Source organism: Conger conger, chromosome 10, assembly GCF_963514075.1.
Source record: "Conger conger chromosome 10, fConCon1.1, whole genome shotgun sequence".
Taxonomy (NCBI): Eukaryota; Metazoa; Chordata; class Actinopteri; order Anguilliformes; family Congridae; genus Conger; species Conger conger.
Genome location: NC_083769.1, coordinates 8,647,767 through 8,654,232, shown reverse-complemented (window position 1 = coordinate 8,654,232; position 6,466 = coordinate 8,647,767). Strand labels below are relative to the sequence as shown.

General features: G+C 42.6%; 1 long non-coding RNA gene across 1 annotated transcript; it reads right to left on the bottom strand.

Moving 5' to 3' along the window:
* Positions 1–2,497: 2,497 nt before the first annotated feature.
* Positions 2,498–6,113, bottom strand: LOC133138171 (uncharacterized). The gene is made up of 3 exons (XR_009709683.1): positions 5,981–6,113; positions 2,898–2,948; positions 2,498–2,599 (listed from the first exon to the last, which is right to left on the bottom strand). It is a non-coding gene; the product is annotated as an uncharacterized LOC133138171 (long non-coding RNA).
* Positions 6,114–6,466: the final 353 nt, after the last annotated feature.

Sequence of the window (6,466 nt, the reverse complement as noted above, 5' to 3'; positions counted from 1 at the left end):
CTGTCCTGACAGTGGTAGGCAAGTCATTCCGCCACTGAGGAACCAGAACAGAAAACAGGCGTGAACGTGCAGCTTGACTGCCAGGTGCTCGTAGTGAGGGAACCATAAGGTGACCAGAGCTGGCAGACCTGAGTTATCTAGCTGGGGAGTAGGGAGTGATTAAGGATTGGATGTAAGGTGGGGCAGTCCCCTTAGCAGCCTGAAATGCCAACAGTAGGGCCTTGAATCGGATGCGTACGGCAATAGGAAGCCAGTGGAGGCCAATGAGGAGTGGGGTGACATGAGCCGACCTGGGCTGACTGGTGATCAGGCGGGCTGCAGCATTCTGGACAAGCTGGAGGGGCTTGATGGCCCAAGCTGGGAGACTGGCTAGGAGGGAGTTGCAATAATCCAGGCGGGAAATGACAAGCGCCTGGACTAGGAGCTGGCTGGCTTTCTCCGTCAGGAGATGACGGATACGGCAAATATTGTAGAGGAAGAACCTGTAGGTTCTGGCAGTGGAGGATACATGTGGAGCCAGGGTGAGGCAGTTATCAAGAGTCACCCCAAGATTCTTGGCCGTATGGGAGGAGGATACCACAAAGTCCTCAACAATCAGTGAGAGGTCAATCGTCGGAGAGGACTTAGCAGGGATGTAGAGAAGCTCAGTCTTGGCAAGGTTAAGCTTCAGATGGTGGGAAGTCATCCACGCAGAGATATCAGCCAAGCAGGCAGAGATCTGTGTGGTGACCTGGGTATTGGGGGGGAAGGAAAGAAAGAGTTGGGTGTCGGCATAAGAATGGTAAGAAAAGCCATGGGAAGAGATAACAGAACCAAGAGACATGAGACATGGTGTATAGAGAGAAGAGGAGAGGACCAAGAACTGAACCCTGCGGGACTGTTGGGGGTGAGGGACAGAGACTGAGCCCCTCCAAGTCACCTGGTAGGAGCGACCAGGGAGGTAGGAGGAAAACCATGCCAGTGCAGATCCTGTGACACCCATCCCAGTAAGCGATGAGAGCAGAATCTCATGGTTGACTGTATCGAAGGCGGCCGACAGGTCGAGGAAGATGAGGACAGAGGAGAGGGATTTGGCTTTGGCAGAGTGGAGTGCCTCAGTGATCGCAAGCAGACTATGTGCCTTTTCATCATTTCACTGTGGTCCAACACATACATAATACAGCTGTTTAGAAAATGAGCAATTAAACCAAAATCATTTTAACAAAATTCAGCACAGACAACCCAGGCCCAGGAATTGTTTTGCTACAGACCACCCACAAAATTGGGTGGGTCCATACCCCAATTTTGTATTGGACACCAGACATGTGGACCTTCTAGCCATTCAACGACTGAAACACCTGAAACACTAACATACACAGGCCGGGAGGCAATCTTCCCTCAATGAGACATCACCAGTGAGTACAGGTCATTCTCATTCGATGGAAGGTCCGAGAACTGCACCGTGCAGTACGCCTGCTCAGAATCCTCCTGGGGCAGATCAATAGTGCTGTATACAACTGTGTCAGTGTATTCATCATACACATGCTCAGGGTTCTCTTCATCCTGAAGGAGACAAGTTGGAGCCAATAGAACACTTTCACACAGTCTAGGGCACCGTTCATAACAGATCTGTTCCACGTCATGTTAATTAATTATAATTAGTACCTTGAAAAGTGTCTAATTCTGGGGTGTATGAGTATGTGGTATGCCCTGCTCATAATTGAGAAGACGGCATAACTGCTATCAAAATGTATCAGGGATCCTAAATTCTGTAAATGTAAAATGTAAATATAAATGTAAAAAATGTAAAAAAAATGGTACTGGTGCTCTGTTATTCAGTGCTTATGGGTAATTTTAAAGCGGTTAATTACACTGGCCTCACTCAAAAACCAGCAGAGCCAGTAACTCGAATGTCTCGACTGGAATCTGGGAGATGAACTGCCTCTGGACTAAAAATGTATCAAAGGTAAAAATTCAAAGCAATTAGTGTTTCTTTTACGTTTGAGCTCATAATAAAGCCATCCATTGCCAATAGCTATATCACCTAGTTTTTAAGTGTGCCTCAACCCAATTTTTTTTTTCCCAGTTGGTGGTTTGCCTTTTATAATCAGGCTTATAATTCTTTTCCCTGATTTTTCTGTCCATTTTGATGCATGCTTCTATATTTTTCTTCTCATGATGAATGTATGCGTACAATAATAAGGGTTTAGAAATAAGATGCTACTTACCTGTACATTGTCCACAGAGACGGACAAGTCCGCTGGATTTAAGGGTATAGAAAGACAGTAAACCAGGGTTAAATTATGTAATAGGTCCCTAATCCTTTATTAAAGCACTTGGTGGTATGACCAGGCTTCTTTCAACAAACTGAAATACAGGGCTTGAATGTAATTTTTTAAATTTATTAACTGTCAGTGCAAGCACACAAGTTTCTGCCTAAGCACCCAGTGCTTGAGTAAAATGTCGGATGGTTTTGATAAGTAACGTTTTCCAAACTGTGTATGGTGGTTGGTCTTACCAAGTGATTTTGAAACTGATCTTGTTCTGAGAAGGACCGCAAGAGCAGCCATAATTAGACACGCCAACACACCCAGAGCTGCACCAACCACAACAAGGCTGTCTGCAACACCAACAGAAAGCAGTAGTTTGTCATTTTGCAAAAATACTTTGAGATACTTTGTCCATTTCAGTGCTATAATTTGGATTATTTCTGCAATGATGCTGCAATAATCCAATAATCTATGCCAAAGTATTTTTTATCAGACATATTTGACCTTGTAATGAATGCATTTCCCTTAAAAACCCATCATCATTTGATGCACTATAGTGCCAGTGCTTCTACTAGTGCAGCATTCTACCATGTACTGTGAAACCTTGAATTAATCTAAAACTCAGTTCAAAGGTTTAATTCCAATTACCGTTGTTTCCATCCAATGTCAATGGGACTGTGGCAGTTTTCATTGATTGATCTGTAAAAGAAGGCAGTAGTAGATCACTGTTACGATCAAGAAATGATGGATTAACATAAAACTCTTGTGAAATTATTTTACTTCTCTCTACAATATAGATGGATAACATAGCTGTACCTTAGACCTGCATTTCAGTGAAATACTTTTTTTTTTTTTTTTTTTTTTTTTTTGATTTTATGAAAGGACCCCAAATGTTTGCCATGTGTGAGCTTTGGCGCTGGTGTGAAATTAGTTCCATGGATATGTGTTCTTTGAGTAGATTAGACCAATGTGTTATGTTTATTTTGTGTCTTGTTTTCCAGTTTAAGAGGATGGTTTTCTTGACGATAGCTAGTATGAGTATAGGTTTGGTATTTTGATTTGGTGGGTTGATTGTTGAGAGGTCTCCTAGTAGACAGAGGGATGGACAGAGTGGAATGCTACTGCTCATAATGAGAGATATTTGGTTTATGACTTGTTTCCAGAAGTGGTGAGTTGGTGGGCAGAGCCAGGTCGAGTGGAAGTAATTATCTGGGGTATTCAAAGAGCAGTGAGTGCAAGTGTCTGAGTCCACAAATCCCATTTTAAATATCTTTTGGTGAGTGATATGAGTTCTGTGAATGACCTTGTGTTGTATTAGTTGCAGGTTAGTATTGGTGGTCATCGTGAAGGTGTTCCTACAGATTTGAGTCCAGAAGTCTGAATTGTAGCTGAGTGATAAGTCTTTTTCCCAGGCTTGGATGGGGAGGGATATTGTTAGGTCTGTGGTTGATATTAGTTTGTATAATTTGGAGATAGGCGGCACGGATGGTGCAGTGGGTAGCACTGCCGCCTCACAGCAAGGAGGTCCTGGGTTTCAATCCCCGTCGGCCGGGGCCTCTCTGTGTGGAGTTTGCATGTTCTCCCCGTGTCTGCGTGGGTTTCCTCCCACAGTCCAAAGACATGCATGTTAGGCTGATTGGAGAGTCTAAATTGCCCATAGGTATGAGTGTGTGAGTGAATGGTGTGTGTGCCCTTCGATGGACTGGCGACCTGTCCAGGGTGTATTCCTGCCTTTCGCCCAATGTATGCTGGGATAGGCTCCAGCCCCCCTGCGACCCTGTTCAGGATAAGCAGGTTAAGATAATGGATGGAATTTGGAGATCATTTTTTTGGTATTGATTATTTTATTAATTTCATCCAGGTGGTTGTAAGTAGTTGTTCATTATTTTCATTTTATATTTTAAAAAAGATTTTAATTGAAAGTACTGGAGGTATTGCTCTTTCCCAATATTATACTTATGGACCAAATCCTGGAAGGTGATGAAGGTGCCATCCTGAAAGATGTGTTGAAGATGTGTGATACCTTTTTGTTTCCATGAGGTGAAGGAGAGTGGTGTTTTGTTAATCAAGAAGTCAGGATTGTGCTATATTGGAGTGTATTTGCATGGGGTCATTGTGAATTTTAAGATTTTGTTAATTTTCCACCAGGCATTCAGAGTTGTTGAAATGACAGTGTTTTTGAAGCAGTTGTGGCGTTTTATAGAGGCACTGAGGAATGGTAGATCAGAGATGGACATTTCTTTACATTCTGATTGTTCTATTTCTATCCATGGGTTGTCCTGTTGGTTGGGATGAATCCAGTTTGTGATGTAGTTTAGCTGGTTTGCCCAATAGTATTGATAAAAGTTTGGGGCTTCCAGTCCTCCTTGAGTTTTGAGTTTCTGTAAGGTAGAAAGTTTGATCCGGGGCGTTTTATTTTTCCAATAGAATTTAGTTGTTATGGTGTTTAATGAACTAAACCATTTTGTGGTGGGCTGGGTTGGAATCATTCTGAAGAGGTAGTTAATTTTTGGTAGTATGGTCATTTTTACAGTTGCTATTCTGCCAATTAGAGATAGTGGTAAGTTTGTCCAACGGTTTAAATCATCTTCAATTGTATTTATTAACGGAATGAAATTAAGGAGGAACAACTCTGACAGCTTGGTGGAAATATTTATACCCAGATATTTGATATTTGATATTTGCTAGTGGAGGTGAGGGGAGAGTTCTGAGATGTAGCATTCCAGACGGCACTATTTATGGGTAAAATGGTTGATTTTGTCAGATTTATAGCATAGTCGGAAATTTGAGAGAATGAGTGAATGAGACTCATGCAGGGAGTTTGATGGGTCTTGTAGGTAGAGCAATATGTCGTCTGCGTAAAGGCTGATTTTGTGGTGTGTAGCGGGGGTATGGATTCCCTTTATTTGATCATTTTGACGTATTGCAGCAGCTAGTGGTTCAATAAACAAGGCGAATAAAGCTGGTGAGAGTCGGCATCCTTGCCTGGTCCCTCTGTTCAGTGTGAAACTCTGTGATGTTAGTCCGTTAGTAGAAACTGTGGCCATTGGTGAATTATATAATATTTTTATCCAGTGAATAAAGGATTCTCCAAAGCCAAATTTGTTGAGTGTTTTAAACAGGAATGTTTAAACTTTTTATTTAAAAAATATAACAGAAAAGGACTCTCAACACGTGAAGGAATTTCAGTGTATTTGAAGAAGCACTGCGCCTTTTTAAATGATAGACTTACTATATACAGTACATATACCTATATTTCATATACTGTAATGTGTTACATTTCTGAAACTAACCAGTTTGACCAGTACCCCAGATAGTGTCAAATGTCATGTGTGAGCTTAAATGATATATGTCCAAGAATATATCTGCAGCCAAATGAGCAGTTCGTAGTGCACAAGATCATCGCTATGACTTCCTAAAACTGCACTCATTTACAGTATACGGCTTATTTTGGTTCTTTATCAGTTCCTATTTTGGTTAAGATGTTTGCATGTTCAGATCTGAATGAAAGGCAAGCAAGAACGGCTGTGTGCATATGTGTGTGTACATGCGTAGAGAGAGAGGGAGAGTGAGACGGAGAGGGAGAGGGGAGAGAGAGAGAGGGAGACGGGAGAGAGGGAGACAGAGAGGTAGAGAGAGAGGGAGATGGGAGATGAGAGAGGGAGAGTGAGAGTGAGAGGGAGAGGGAGAGGGGAGAGAGGGAGAGAGGGAGAGTGAGAAGGCATTCTCACAGGGAGGTGTGGAGAAAGGGACTCTCCATTCTTGCTCAGCACTGAAGGCAGTTCCCGTCGGTCTGACGGAGCTGCTGTGTGGTGAACCCCCGCCACTTTGAACAGCAGAGGGGGGCAGTGTGGCTGCAGGAACCATTGCTGCACAAGCATAAAAACATGCATCAACCTCCTGACCACAGGGTGTCAACCAAAGCAGTTATTATTATAATATGTATCCAGATAAGCGCTCAAATGTTTACTCAAAATGAGGTGACACTTTTCAGTGTGTTGTGCTCAGCAATGAAGTGGTGTACTGAAGGCAGTCGTATATTCCTAACTCTAAAGTATCAGCACATATTACAACTACCAATCAGCGCCTCTTTTTGACTTATGCACAAAACTCATGGCTGTTATAGAGCGAAATGAGGTGACACTTTTCAGTGTGTTGTGCTCAGCAATGAAGTGTTGTACTGAAAGCAGTCGTATATTCCTAACTCTAAAGTATCA